This window comes from Protopterus annectens, chromosome 1.part0 (genome assembly GCF_019279795.1).
Source record: "Protopterus annectens isolate FY-2018-M chromosome 1.part0, PAN1.0, whole genome shotgun sequence".
Taxonomy (NCBI): Eukaryota; Metazoa; Chordata; order Ceratodontiformes; family Protopteridae; genus Protopterus; species Protopterus annectens.
Genome location: NC_056725.1, coordinates 1,246,119,146 through 1,246,135,770, shown reverse-complemented (window position 1 = coordinate 1,246,135,770; position 16,625 = coordinate 1,246,119,146).

Genomic DNA, 16,625 nt, shown 5'->3' with positions numbered 1-16,625 from the left:
ACACTATAGTAACTGCTGAGTATATAATTGTCAATATATATATATATATATATATATATATATATATATATATATATATATATATATATATATATATATATATATATATATATATATATATATATATATATATATATATATGTGTGTGTGTGTGTGTGTATATGTATGTGGATATATATATATATATATATATATATAAATATATATATATATATATATATATATATATATATGTGTGTGTGTGTGTGTGTGTGTGTGTGTGTGTATGTGTGTGTGTATGCATTGGTGTATTATACCTTATACTCAATTGAATGGACACACTGCTGACACCCAGGAGATTGACCTCAAAAAGTCAAATTAACAAATACCAACACATTCTGTGCATGCTCCAGGGATTACATCAGAGCAGACTAAACTAATGGCAAGTATTTTTGCATGGGGATAGCCCTTCTGAAACCATCATCCAGGGGGCTGTGCCCTGCTAATGATATATACTAACTCTGAGATCATACAATCCCTGGGGAAAAGGAATACTCCCAAACCTAGGGATTGTCAAACTCACACACCTGTCAGCCATCTCTCTACACTGACCAAATAGTGTTTACCAAACACGTTGGCACTGTGTCTGTCTGATTGGGTATGGGACACCACCAACCATCAACCCCAAAAAGACCAAGCTTCTTCTTTTCCTTCCAAAAACACGCAGACCAGCTAAAGATAACTTCACCATCTCATCCTTAGATAATACAATTATCACTACCGACTCAAATACCAAATTGCTTAGCCTTATTATAGACAACCAATTAAAATTCGACCTACATATCTTAAGGTATGTCAAAAAGTCCAGTCAAAAAGCAGGTCTTCTATACTGCAACAACAAGTATATACCTAAAAAAATCTAGACCTATATTGGCTCAAACATTTATTCTAATATCCCTGCTGTATGCTGCTCCCGTACTTACTAACCTCCAAAATAATCTCTTAACCAAACTAGAAACCACGTATTACAAGATAGTCAGATTTGCAGCCAGTAATAGTTACAATTCCCATCATTGTATATCCCTGAAAAGCTTAAGATGGCCTGAGCTCCTCCACATGCTTCAAATATCACAACTACAAATTGCACACAGCATCCTAAATAGCCCCAACTCCTGCCCCTCCCTTACATCCATAATTACACCCTACGCACGCAATCATGGCCTCAGAAGCACACAACAAAACCTACTGCAGTGACCAAGCCAATCAAAAATATTGGAAAAATATGTTACAGTCATTAAATTGCATACTCATGGAACAAACTTCCATTGTCCCTTCACTCCACCACCAAAAGTGATGAATTCAGAAAGCAACTAAAAATTAATTTACAACATGCATGGATCTGTACTTGTCAGGAAATTGCCTAATGAATTTTTCTTCTCTCAGTTAACACAGCTGCTTGGTATCTACCTAAACTGTCTACATATATTACACTCTCTGTGGTTATTACCCATGCTATTAAATGCATCTTTGTTGTACTATGTAATGATGTTGCTCTGAATTTTTTTTATTTTCGACATTGCTACGTTCCTTGTAAATAACTTAATGCTAACCAATTTTCTCAAACATATTGCTACTGCATTCTCAAAATACTGTACTTTTGCCTTGTATATATTCATATTGTACATTTCTCTCTGTTTCTGTACTGTTAAGTATCTTACAACTTGAATTGTCAGTTTTTGTTCTTATTTTTTAATTACTTTCCTGGAGCTTTTCTCCTTGGGTCTCTACTGAAAAAGGGCTTTCTGGGCCTAGTCGGCTAACCTGGTTAACAAATGTAAAGCTAAAATAAATAAATAAATAAATATATATTTTAGAATAAAATTTTTATACCATACATTCTAAAATAACATCACATCAGTTATGAAGTATTATTTTTGATGCGCACCAAGCAAAATGGTGTAAAGATTTTGCAATTTTATGAACCTTTCACAGTTATGTCTGCAAAGATAGAAATTGAGGTACAGTCTAAAGATACTCTTTTCTCCTGAACTGTTGCGTTTAGATGTTTTTCTTTATGAACACAAACAATTGAAACATGAGTGTGGAATTTTAATTGTTCAAGTTAGGATGCTATGTATGATGAAAGTGATCTAGCAAGCAACATTGTTTTGTTTCCTCCATTAAGACATTCCTTATACTGGCCAACACCTTGTACACAACTGTCTCCGAATTAAAGTAATTGGCCTAAACTTCAGGTTTTCTAATAAACTTCACTTTTTTCACCATGAATGCAGTTTAACATTCAGAATTGTAATCTCTTACTGCTTCTCAGTTTTAGTGCCTATATCTTTTAATTTGGCTGTCTGAGGGTCAGTTTTAGTTATTTCTGCTTCTGTTTGTGAAAGCTGGGTATTAATTTGTAACTTAGACAACTCAGATTTGCTAGATTCTATCATCAAAGTTGTTATATTTTATATGGCTTGCTCTGATTATTCTAATCTGTCACAGATATAAGGAATATTGCCAGTTAATTGTTACAATGTTAGGTAATCAGCCACAGATACAGACACATTGTTGTATCTTGTAAGGCATTACTCAGTTCTAAATATGATCCGTAACAACTACCAAACCATTATTAACCTGGGAGCTACTGCCTTCATTGAGGGTCTCTTCCATTTATGCAGATGTACTCAGGAGCTCACAAGTTATCCTTAATATTGTACTTGTAAAACAGTTCAGCAGCATTAAAACATTAATTGCTGGCTTGGCTAACTCCTTTCCATCTGGTTATCCTTACTGTAACTCATCTTTATTTGTCAACAAAGCTGACTGACATAATCATAGCATGCAAATGGTATTGTCTTCTGGCGGATGCTTTGTTGTAGGTCTGATAGCTGTTACTAACTCAAATAGTTGAGGTCTGTATGTTGGTTAGAACAATTCTTTTAACCTTACAGAATACTTCATCTTCTCAGCTCACAGAATCTTTGATTATTATGAAGGGAACAAATACAAAGACTACTTTTTGAGACTGGTGATGCCTGCACAAGTTTTTATTTGAAGCTCATCAGTTCTCTCTGCACACAGAACCAAGAAACACTAGCTTGTCTGCCACATCCTGACCTCTTCTCCCTATGCATTTACACATTTTAGTCTGTTTGAAAATGTCATAAAACCATTTACATCTTAAAAAGGGAAATTACTATGAAAGGCCATGTGTGTTAAAAAGCCATGCAGCCATCTTGCTCTGAAATGAAATCTTTAATTAAATAGTTCATTAACAGTGTTCTGTTCTCGCAAGTATACATAACCAGGATGATGATTCAGCACATATCATGTGCCACAACACAATATGGGTGTATATATGCACACATAAATTTATATGTGATAAATGTATTTATTTTATTACTTTCTTTCTTGAAACATTATGCAATACAAGAGGATCATACAAATAATGCACACCCATCCTGCCTCAGAGGCATTGCATTGTGACCATATGTGGTTACCAAATATTTTGCATGTGAACAATGAGCACACAGTTTTAGGAAGAGGGAAGATGACTGCAGATCAAATTGTACTTGGTTTTTATTGTACTTTTCAATGGACATCTAACTGCAGCAAATATTAGCCTATAATTATGTAAAATCAAGTAAAGGCAATGAGATAAACATTTACTAATCCATATGTATTATATATGATAAATTAATAAATGTCCTTATTCATAATGGGATGGTTTGAAAGGTAGCTCGTGTTTAGAGCATGCACAAAATAGCATGGAATTTTTAGGTATATAATTCAGAGCGCTAAACAAAGGATTTAAGCCTCATTTAGAAAAGGTTTGAACTATTTTCTTGGTTCCAGTTTTTCAAAAGGTTTGAATAGGTATGCCATTTATTTGAAAAATAAATTCTAGAACTATTATTATTTGTTTCAGAATTTAGTGAAGAAAAAAGTACTGCTGACAGCACTGAGAAATTGGTGGATGGTAAACATTATAAACTGTCTGACATTTGAAACCACTAATGGTGTGAAAGCCTATTAGATTCCTTTTAGCTTTCTTTTAGGCTACACATGTTTATACATTGGATATCCAAAGTGTTTGATGTAAAAAATGTAATAATAATGGCAAACTAATTTCTTCTGACCTTTGACTAGAAAGGTTAAGACTGCATGGCATGCATTCTGAATCATGTGAAGTGTTGACCTAATGCAAAAGCAAAATCTGAAAAAATGCTTTTAAAGAAAAAAATGTTCTGAAAGGGGAGGGGAAATGAGTTCATTATTTAAGCTGTAATTGTGAATGAATGAAGGGTAGCAGTCAGAGACTACACAAAGTAAAACAGAATTATAAAGTCCTTGTGCTAGGTTATCTCTGATAGTCTTAATTCTAACGTTTGGGGGAGGTATTACAAATGAAAGTGGGATTCCAGCTCTGGACAGGGTACTCAAGAGCTGTCATGTTAAGGCTTTATAAAAGCAGAGAGTACATGACTGAATACACTGGTCTGCTCAGCTAGCTGGGATGAAAGCTTTATAAATTAGATTTCTAAGCAGGTAGAGCAGTTAACTACAGAAACTTCAGAATAAGTGTTAGGACTAAAGTGAGGTCCTTTAGCAGGAGGGATGTCAGTAAAAACATCATAGTTAGAAAAGGTGAATGGATTCATAATTCTGTATTGATTCATGTCTAATTCTGGGAAATATATAACTTTAACATGGAAAATGTACAAAGCAGTTTTAACATTTAGATGCTTTCAATCAATTGTAGATTTTATAAAATGCAATGATAAATGCCTTGCATGTATTTAAAACTTGTTTACTACAATAAATTTAAAATTAAAAGTTATTACTGATGTTAGTGATAATGACGGACTTAAATATTAATGATGATATTATCTAGAATGTTATTCATTTCTGTTGTTTCACATGCCTAAAACCAAAGATAACTTTTATCAGGATAATCTCTTATTTAAGCGTTTAACATTTTCCCCATTGATAATATAAGTGTACATATTGCTTCACTAATGCATGTTTCAGCCCCTGGTGTTTCCAAATTTTGTTTTCTTAGCTTGACGTTGTCTGAAAATGTTTGTGTTTTTAGTGAAACATGCCACTGACTTGGTATGTCAACATAGTTAAGTACATTTGCTTGATTAAATTAGCTCATATTCCTCTTTTTTATCTTAAGAGCTTCTTTGTGTTTGTCTGCCAAGTACTTCTTATAATTACTACAAAGTATCCTGGAAATGAAAGGGTGAAGTGGGAGATAGTTAATAAGGATAAAGTTTTTAGTAATATATGAGGCAGAAACAATTCATTCTCCCAGGCAGCTTGATATAATCATGTTATAAAACAAATGCAATTATTTCTTTATTCAACCAATAAATGTATCTATAAATCAAAATTGTACCTGTTCCTAAACAAGCACTAGTGATGTGACACAAATATTCACATAACCCCACCAAATGAAGTACTAGTACAGTGTCAATAACATGTCCGTGTCATTGCATTTCATCTCTGTTTAATACAACCTAATTTATCATTTATATAGTTCTTAGTAAGATTTCCCTTGCTAATTTGTCATCTCAGATATAATGTGCTTTCAAAACAAATGTCTAGGAAAGACAACAAAAGGGCAGGCAATACATCATTTTTTTGTAATTATGCATATGAAAGTCTAATAAACATATGCTGAATTTCAGTGAAAATTCATTTTGATCTATGTAACACAACATTCAGATCTAGAAAAATTCTATTAATGCATGTATAATAGCTATTGGGAGTTTGCCTTAAGTAAATTTTCATCATGATCAGTGTTCTTTTACTGCTTGGTCTGGAATTACAGAATAAAATAAAAAAAAAATAATGAAGGCAACGATATGATAACAATTTTCTTTCTTTAGTTCCAGGTTTGATTACTTCATTTTCTTCTTGAAGGTGGTATGAGGGTGCAAATCAGATGTCCTTCCTTTTCACTGTTACAGTATTCTTTACTCTTGGGATATCTTGCCAAGGATAGCTGAATGTCTGGCCACTGTACCAAAGCCTTTACATCTTTCAGTTGTTGTACATCAAATGTATGTCTCATTCGTAAGGTTAAGGTACATATGTGATGTATGAGCACATAAGCCTCAGGACTCATTTGCCACAAGTTTGAATGCTACCTTAGAATCTGGTCTGCCAGACATTCGCTGAGTTGGTTCCAATACTGAGCCTTCTAACGATAAGTGCCTCACTGGGGTCTCTTCTTTCCTTTCTTTTTTTCTTCCTGTTACTTTAGTTTACTTGTAATCCAGGAAGGGAAAATGTGGGTGTTGGAGGCAGAAACCCCATAAAGAAAGATACAAAAAGTGCCTTTTTTGCTTGGGTGTTACACATGACTATACACAGTGTAAGATTTTTCAGGTGTTTGTCCTTAAGACACTCTGCTGTTGTCTGTCATCTCTTTCCATTTATTTGAAGACCCAGCGGTTGAAGCTTTTGGCTGAGGGTACAATAGCTGAATTTGCCTTCCCCAACATTCAGCCATCATTTAAGAAGGAAGCCAAAAATATGCTTACTGATCCTGCTTCTGTCCATCCTCCATTGGACATCTCCATAGAGTTGGATGAAGAACACAAGAACTGTCTTGTGCTGTCAATTCCCCTCTGCCATGACCCAGCTGTCTACCCACACATCCACTGAGACTATGCCTACATCTGCTACAGATGTGGAGGAGGAAGCATGACTGATTATTTCAGAGAGGCAATAGGGGATTCCCAAAATACTCATTAGGGAAGAGGTGCCCAGTACCTTCACTGAATTTATGCAGAGCTGTTGTTCCTTTGAAAAGGAAGCTGGTGGCCAGGTATGTAGGCCTTGTGGCTAAGGATCCCCAAAAGAGTGGCAGGATTTTACTCAGGGGCTTTTCAATGCATAATGTTTAATGCCCTTTCTATGGGCCTGCTGTTATTTCTGTAGTCACTGATTAACCATCCAAGTTGCTGCCCTCTCCTAAGCTTTTACCTTGTGATAAGGACAGCCATGCCATGGACAGATATGGAAAAACATTTAATCTTGTCTTACCTGAATTTTCAGGGTCATTAACTAGCAGACCCTTATGACTAGTTAATGTGCTGGCTCTTCTCTCCAAACCTGGGGTCATTCTGACTGATATGCTTGATTCTGAGGCAAAGACGTCTGCCGTTTCCCTTTTTAGTTCTGCTTCTCAGGTGGTTAATCATTCTATTAAAAGCAGTTATGATGCTACTGACACCTCCTTTATGGCAGCTGCATGTGGAGGAGCAATGAGGAGGCATTCTTGGCTTCTCCTCCAGGCTCTGCCTAAAGATATCAAGTCCAAATTATTAGACTCCCCCCTTAGGCAACCCGAATCTCTTTGGTACTGCTGCTGAATTGTTTTCAACCCTTCAGGATAAGGGTAAAGTTATGCAAGACTTGAAACAAATCTTTGTCTCTCTTGTTATTAAGTTTAAGAGAAATTATCCATGCAAGCCTTCCTTTGTTTGTAGCAGTCTAAACAGCCTTCTAAGGGCAAGAGGACTTCTTGGTGAATTTTTCCAGACAAACCTTCTCAGGTTTTTAGGGGTCAAAAGTCTTCCTTCACTGAAAAAAAAATCTGCTTTTATTTAACATTCAGCCACTCCTAACCCTTAGTCAGATTCCTCTATTCATCCAGTTGACTCTTTCTTTTCTTGTTTGGCAAGAGATAATCACATATGCTTAGGTGCATTCTATTATCCAGATTGGTTATTTTATGGTCTGGAAGTCCTATCCTCCATTTTCAGGACTTTGTTAGCCTCCTTGTTGTCAGCTTCCACATTTTTCTTTAGTTATTAAGGATCTGGTGGCATGGGGACCCATCTAGCCTGTCTCCTTGGCTCAGCAGAGAACGAGTTTTTATTCCAGGATGATTCTGGTTCCCAGGAAGAAGGATTCATGGTGTCCCATTCTAGACCTGTGCTTTCTAAATCCCTCATTCAGGATGTTGTCTCTTCTTACACTTTTTCCACTGTTGTTTCCTCAAGCTTTTCTGGTGTCTCTGGATTTGAAGAATGCTCACCTCAACATTCCTCTCCACCATCTCTTCAGGAAGTTGTTACACTTCTCTGCTTCTTATTTTCATTATCTGCTTTGCATTTTGGTCTTTCTATAGCTCTGAGGGGCTTTTACAAATGCCTTGCCCCTATCTTAATGTTCTGCAGACTTCAGGGAATTCAGATATTCCCTTAGTTTGGCAACCTTTTGATTCAAGTCACCTGTCAGCAGCTCCTGATTCAGAACCTTCACTTCACTATGGTTTTTCTACTCAGTCTGAGGTTCTCCCTCAATTTCAAAAGGTCTGTGTTGACTTCCCCTAAGGACCATGTGTTTCTGGGTTGCAGGATTTAGACCATTCAAATAATGGTTTGCCTCCTGCCTCCCAGAGTCCTGTCTTTGACTACTTATTTCCAGTCCCTTCTTCCTCTTCCAGTCTTTCTAGTAAGGGAATTTACCTGAGGTATGGGATAAATGACATCCACTGTTCCCATTGCTGTTTGACTCCACCTCAGGCATTTAGATTAGAAGTGAATTTATGAAAGGCATTTTTCATATTTGGACAGCAAGAAAGCTTATTCCTCACTTCTTGGAAATTTAACTTTGTTCTTGAGAAATTGACTCGTCCCCTTTTGACCCCACAGTTTACCCTTCCCTACAACATCGTAATTGGAAGACTATATTGTTGATGGCTCTTATTTCTGCCAAGATGGTCTCAGAACTTCAAGCACTCATACAGTTCCATCCCTCTTGTTTTTTCTCAAGGACAGGGTGTATCTTCATACCAGCCCTTCTTTTATGCCCAAGGTGGTTAATAATTTGTCCTTGAATATGTCCATTCATCTTCCTTCTTTTTCCCTTCTCCACAGAATACTAATGAGAGAGTTTTTTACACCTTGGGTTTATACAGACAACTAAGATATTGCCTAGACAAGATAAGACACATCAGGAAATCTGATTAGGTTTTTGTTTCCTTTCATGCCAGGAAATTGGGTTGGATGGTTTCTTAGCAAACTATCACCACCTGGAGTTCTTGATCATTTCTTTTTGCTATTTTTTTCACAGCAAGCAGCTGTCTTCTTCTGTTTGTGCTCATTCTACCAGGGCAGTGGCCTCTTCTGGTGTTTTTTGAAGGACCTGGATAATAGATCCATCTTAAAAGCTGCTGCTTGGTCTTCTTTTCACACTTATATCAAACATTACTAGTTGGATGCTGTTTCTAGGGCCAGAGTGGGTTTTACCACAGCCATCCTTCATAGGTTTTTGGTGGACTCTTCTGTGGCTTCCTCCTCCTATACTTTGTACACTCCCAAGACTGAAGCATACTGTAACATTGATAAGAAGGGACATAGTACAGTTGTGCAAGATCTACCCATATCAGTAGATGTCCTACTTCTCACTAGTGCAGTATTCTCTCCCTCCCTCCTACTCCCTCCCTACTTGCTTTCTTCTAGGGTTGCACTGATTCTTCTGGGGCACTTCACTTCTGAAGATTAGGCACTCATATGTTACATATGCAACTTATGCCTTTCACGTAGGACATATGTCTAACTTACAGTGCCTGAAAGGTGTAAAGGCCTTGTTATGCTGGCCAGACATTTGGCTATCCTCAGCAAGATGTCCCTAGAGTGAAGAATACTGCAACAGTGAGAAGTAGGCCATCTATTGTTGTGGTAAGATCTTACACAACTGTACCTTACTCAGGCTAATATTTCTGGCTCATTCCTAAAAACAGGAACTTCTCCCCATGGGGAACTTACATGGTGTAAAAAATGCATAATGTGGTCTAATTACAATGTTTTATTTTTATTTTCTGATCAGTTTTATAATAATCTAAATTGTTCAAATTTGAAAAGGTAAATGAAAACAGAAACATAACCAGGGCACCAGTAATATATTTTGCAGCTAAAACCAGTTTGCAGAAGATAATTGATTTAGGAGCTATTTCTAAAAGATAGGCCATAAGAAATAATTCAAATAGGTTCATAGGCTCATAGGTAGATACTAGGCTATTTGCCCTAGGGCATTTATAAGCCTAGCCAGAGTGTATTTGGCTTCTGCCTCCCTATTAGATTAGCCTACTGTGCCTCTGTAAAGTAGGTCACAGAAGGTACCCTTTAAGATTAGTTTACTGTGTCTCTGTCTAGCAGGGACACAGAAGAGATCCCGGGGTGAATTTGCGATTTCCCATCCACGCGTCCAGATTTTGCTTGAAGAGCGTCAGCGAGGGGCTATGTCTAACATGAATTGGGATTCTATTCCAGAGTGAGGGGAGCCTCTGGGAAATGAATCTGTCCCTCCAGCATGTCCTATTTATTTTTGTGCTGAGGTTTAAGTCCCTGGAGCGTGCAGCTCTAAGGGACTTGGATTTTTTGAGGTGGAGCATGTCCATTAATTCTGGGTTTGACATGGCTTTGTACGTCAGGCATAGATTGCCTCTGAGCAGGCGGTAAGCAACTGAGTAGAGCTGGAGTTTCTTTAGTCGAGCTGCATAGGACATCTGTTTGTAGCCCATGATCCTCTTGGTGAGGTACTTTTGGGGTCTCTGCAGTTGCTGCAGGTGTCGGGTAAGGTACATCCCAAAAGGGGCATTGTATTCAATTATGGGCCTGATGAGTGACGAGTAGAGGGGCACAATGAGCACTCTTGATCTAGATGCGAACCCTTTCGTGATAAGGTGGGCTATATAGAAGGCCTTTCTAACCACTTTGGCAACGTGATTATCAAAGGAGAGATTACTATCTACGTTAGTCCCAAATCTCTAATTACTTCTTCCGTACTTAATGAATTACCACCAATGTGGTAATTTGTGGGCACCTTGTTTTTTCCAAAGGGGATGACTATGCACTTTTTAGCATTTAGCTTGAGGCCATGGCTCTGGCACCAAGCATCCATCTCTGTGAGACCCTTTTGGAGGATGCCTGTGTCGGCTGGAGATTCGATTATGGCCCCCAGTTTGCAGTCATCTGCGACCTTTGTCAGCCATAATCCCCCCATGTTAGCCTGAACCTCAGAGAAGTATATACCAAACAAGAGAGGTCCCAGAACTGAGCCCTGTGGGACGCCACTTGTAACTGGTTTGGATTCGGACATGGCACCTGTGATTCTGACCATGTGGGTTCTATCCCTGAGCCAGTTTGCAACCCATCTTGTGATATAGGGGTTGATATTTAAGCTGGCAAGCTTATTTATGATGCCCGAGTGGGGTATTGTGTCGAAGGCTTTTGTGAGGTCCAGGTAGGCTGTGTGGACTACCTCACCCTCATCTATGGCTTTGGTAACTGTTTCAAAGAAATAAACTAGGTTTGAGAGGCAAGATCTGCCCTTAACAAAGCTGAATTGGGTAGGGTCCAGTGTCTGGAGGCTCCCAATGTCTTTGTTTTTGAGTTGCATGATAATACACTCCATAGCTTTACAGACCAGACTAGTCAGGCTTATGGGGCGATAGTTCCCAGGGTCCGTTGTGGCACCACCTTTGTGGAGTGGGACCACTGTAGCTGTACGCCATTCTTTGGGTACATATCTTGTAGTAAGGCTAAGTTTGAACAGTGACTTAATGTGAGGGTTCAGTTCTTCTTGGAGCTCGTGTAAGACACAGCCTGGGACACTGTCCAGTCCCATAGATGCTGTGTTTTTTGCTTTGGAGCGGGCAGCTTTCACCTGTGCATCTGTGATGTCAGGGAGGTTACATTCAGTTGGGATAGGCATTTGCTCCTTTCGGGGGGAAGGGGGGAGAAGTTTGCGCTGAATCTGTCTGCCAGGATGTTGGCTATGTCTGTAGGTTTGGTATATTTTGCACCGTTATGCAACAATTCAGAGCATATCTGGGAGTTTCCACCCATATTCTTGACATAACTAAAGAAGGCCTTGTGATTATCTTTAGTGTCTAGGGCAATTTTTCTTTCGAAACTGGCCTTTGATGATTTTATGAGGGATCAAAGTTTCTTGCTAATACTGATCAGAGATGCCTTCCCTTTTTGGGATTTTGCTCTGTCATGTAGTAGCTTCCTCCTTCTGTTGTATAGCTTATTTATGGCCAGGGTCCACCAGACAGGTCTCCTGTTTTTGGAGGAGTGAGTCTTGGTTTTATTTGGGATAGCACGATCCATGCATTCCTGCAGGTGCTCATAGAATGCATTTGTAAAGGATTCTGCAGATTGGGCTGTATTATCCTCTGGCTTGGGGGCTTTGAAGGATTCCACCTCAGTCTTGAGAAGTGCAAAGTTGGCTTTTGAGAAATTCTTTACCGTGATTTCCTTGGCTGGGGGTGGGAACGGGATATGGATGTCCAGGGAAATTTGTTTATGGTCTGATCTTACCAATGAGGGGTTTACCTCTGGTGTGGAACATAGAGTCCCCATGTTGGTGATGACCAGGTCCAATATGTTGTTCCCTCTTGTGGGAGTGGTGACCAGTTGTTCCATCGCATTAGAGTTTATAAATTCAAGGAACCATTGGGCGAGGGCGTTTGGGCTTGAGTAGTTTTCCCAGTCAATGTTTGGGTAGTTGAAGTTAACCAATAACTTAGTGTTTGGAGAGACCTTCATATTCTCCAGTGTTCTCAGGAATGCCAAGTGGGGTTGCTGTAATAGGGAGGTTGTTCTGTAGCAGGCTACAAACTGAAAGGCAGTTTTGCCCGCTGTTAGTTGCATATGGGTGGTTTCCGATGCTTTGTGCAGTGCCACTAACCTGGAGGTGTAGGTATCCTTGATGTATATAGATACTCCCCCTCCTTTTGTGCTTCGGTCCGAGTTTTGGGGCCGAAACGCATGGTGTGAGCTATAACCTGGTAGTGCTGGGTGCTCTCAGGAGCCTTGAACCAGGTTTCTGTTACTGCACAGACATCGATTTTCTCCATACTGAGGAGAGCCTCGAGTGCATGCATCTTGAAGTTTAGACTTCTGGCATTGAGTAGCATTACTTTTAGTTATTTTATCCTTGGGTTGTCTATGGAGGTAGGTTTGTTCTTTGAGCCTTGCCTAAAAAAGGCACTATGGGGGTGGCAAGAGCCCTGGCCAGTATACGAAAGCCTAAGGGTGACAGGTGCAAGCCGTCCCTAGCAAAGCAACGTGGCTTGTCAAGCATGTCATCCCAGGCTGACAGACACTGGATCCCCTTTGAATGAAACCAATACTTTAGCCAATTGTTGAAACTGATCATTTTGTCTTTATATGTGGTATCATTCTTGGTGAGGGCAAGATGCTACTCAAGGTCAGGGTCATACCAGCCTGGGCTACATGATCAGAGAGCTCCTCTATGTCTCTTTTCATGTAGTCCAGGGAGGTACATCTCAGGTCATTCACACCAGCATGGACAATGACGGAGTCATACTTGTACTTGCTTTGGAGTGACCTGAGTGCTTGCATTATGTGACGGATCCTGGCACCAGACAGGCAGCTTACAGTGACCTTCTCCTTGTTCAGTCTGCTGAGTGGGACGTCAGTGTGCCGGACAATAGAGTCCCCTATAACAAGTGTATTTGGTGTGTTGTTTGGCCTTAAGGGCTGTGACTGTGAGGCACAATGATTTTGTGAGATATGTGATTCGTAGGTATTGAGGGGTGGCTGTTGCTTGGATATCTGCTTAGGAGGTCTTTGCTGTTTAGGCAGATTTTTATTTAGAGCCTCCGAGTATGTTTTTGTGTGTTTATGTGTTGGGTATGCAGATGCAATAGGTCTGTGTGAGACTGGATTTGTGGTGCGGGTGGTTACCTTTTCCTCCTGACTGACTGTGCCAGTCTTGGGTTGAGAGATCTCTGCCTCCAGTTTGGCTGTGTAACTGCATCTCTCACATGTATTATAGTTTGTTGGAAGGAGGAGAGGGTTGTCTGTGTACATAAGGCAAATGTTTGAAAACTTGCATAAGAACATAGGGGAACAGGAATGCTTTTTCTATTTTAGTTGCTCAAATATTGTAGAAAGTGTATTGCATGAACCGAGCACAGACTGATTTATACATCTTCCCATATCAGAAATAATAAATAAACAGCATTATATAGTGTAACGAACAGGCAAGGAGATATGTATAAAGCCTTTCAGGAATGCTCTAAAGTCAATGGTTAAGCACAAAGATATCATAAAACTGCCTAAGTATAACAACTGTAATTTTTAGTTTTAAGATCTGCCCATAACAGTAGATGTCCTACTTCTCACTGGCGCAGTACTGTCTCCCTCCCTCCTACTCCCTTTTACTTTCTGTTGCCTTTCTTCTGGCCAAGTGGTCTTTCTTACACACTTTTATCTTTCTTCTTCCTTCGTGAATCTACATGTTGTTGCTTTCCTCTGGGGTTGCACTGGTTCTCCTGGGGCACTTAAGTTCTGAGGATTAGGACTCATATGATACATATGTACCTTATACCTTGCACGTAGGACATATGTCTAACTTACAGTGCCTGGAAGGTGTAAAGGCTTTGTTATGTTGGCCGGACATTTGGCTATCCTCAGCAGGATGTCCCTAGAGTGAAGAATACTGCAACAGTGAGAAGTAGGCCATCTGTTGTTGTGGTAAGATCTTAAACAACTGTACCTTACTCAGGCTAATATTTCTGACTCATTCTTAAAAACAGGAACATCTGTCCATGAGAAACTTACATGGTGTAAAAAATGCATAATGTGGTTTAACTATAATGTTTTATTTTTGTTTTCTGATCAGTTTTATAATAATCTAACGTGTTCATATTTGCAAACATAAGTGAAAACAGAAACATAACAAGAGCGCCAGTAGTATATTTTGCAACTAAAACCAGTTTGCAGAATATAATTGATTTAGGAGCTATTTATAAAAGGTAGGCCATAAGAAATAATTCAAATGTTTCAAAGTTTGCATAGGAAAATAGAGGAACAGGAATGCTTTTTCAATTTTAGTTGCTCAGATATTGTTGGAATTATATTGCATGAACCAAACACAGATTGATTTATACATCCTCCCATATCAGAAATAATAAGTAAACAGCATTATATAGTGTAACAAACAGGCAAGGAGATATGTATAAAGCCTTTCAGGAATGCTCCTAAGTCAAAGGTTAAGTACAAAGATATTATAAAACTGCCTAAGTATAACAACTGTACTTTTTTGCTTTGTATGGCGGGTCAGCCTCCCCAGCATCCCCAACCTTCATTCATTTATTTGTCCATTCATTCATTCATTCATTCATTCATTCATTCATTCATTCATTCATTCATTCATTCATTCATTCATTCATTCATTCTTTGATTGCCTACTTAATATAATTCAGGGTCTATGACAGCTGAAGTTTTCCTTGCATTTATTAGCTAAAAGACAAAGGAACTAGTCCTCACTAGGTTGCAAACCTATCACAAGATATCCACCGTCACTCATTGTCATATGACATATACATACATATGGGTAATATGGAGGCATACCGATTCATCTATGGCATGTATCTGGTATGGGGGAGAAAAATGGACCACCCAGAAGAACTTCACATGGGCACAAGGAGCACAAAGAAGGCACTTGAGCAGGGAAACAAGCTGGAGAACCAAGCAGTGTGAGGTATCTGTATTGCCTCTTATGCGACTGTGCCACTCTGCCCTTCAAGTTAGTAATAAAATGATGTACAAACACAACTGAATTATGGGGACACCAGCTCCCCTTATAACCAATATTACTAACACAAATTATTTTATTTTTGCTCATTGGTGTTTCATTTTCTATTTCCACAGAGATGATGCACATTTTTTGTACTAAAGAAACTGTGATACAAACTCCCATGTAAATTAACCTGATGTAATTGAATGCTTATAAATTACAAATAACAAGAAGTCATTTCAGTTAAAGGGTGAGACATGGTGGGCTTCAGGCCTATGTGCAGGCTTGTAACAAGCAGTAGACAGCAGTGGGAGAAAATAAATTAATAATCTAGCTAAGCACACCAAAGCAGAGCTTCCAGGCATTCCAGATTTGGTAGAATCCTCTAATTTACAGATATTTTGCACAGGCTACTCTGCCTTCCCTCCATGACTGAAGTTCTGATTTACATATATTCACTGGTTTGGAAGCAGTGAGGCTTTGAACCAATGTGTGACTAGTTTCTTGGAAATGTCATGTAATTGATCATTCAGTCCAGAGACAGAGGTACCAATTTATGTTTTGTATCACTGTGTACTCAATGATCGAAAGGAATTCTGGGAACACAGTTCAAAGTATCAAACGCAGAGGGTGTCATATCCATTTCTTTCTTCACAAATATCAGTGATTTGAATCATAATCCATGAGTGTGTAAGCAATCATCACTCTTCTTTCCTTTGCTGCATTACTAGACACTGAAAAAGCTTCCTGTAATACCATGCCATTTCCAGTGCACTTCAATTTCAACATACTGACTGCCACTTTCCTATGAATTAAGTATTTCTTGCATTTAATGAACTCTGTGCTGAGCTTATACTTCATAGGTTCATAGGTTCATAGGTTGGTACTAGGCTATCAGCCCTAGGGCCTATACAAGCCTAGCCATAACAATTCCCTGGCTATTTCTTTTCCCACATTTTTATTTCTCTGACCCTGTGTGTCTAGCAGGGTGACTGATCCCTGGGGGGTGAATTCCCTCCAATCCAATCCTCAAGGGTTCAAAGAGGTCCTTGAGGAGAGGG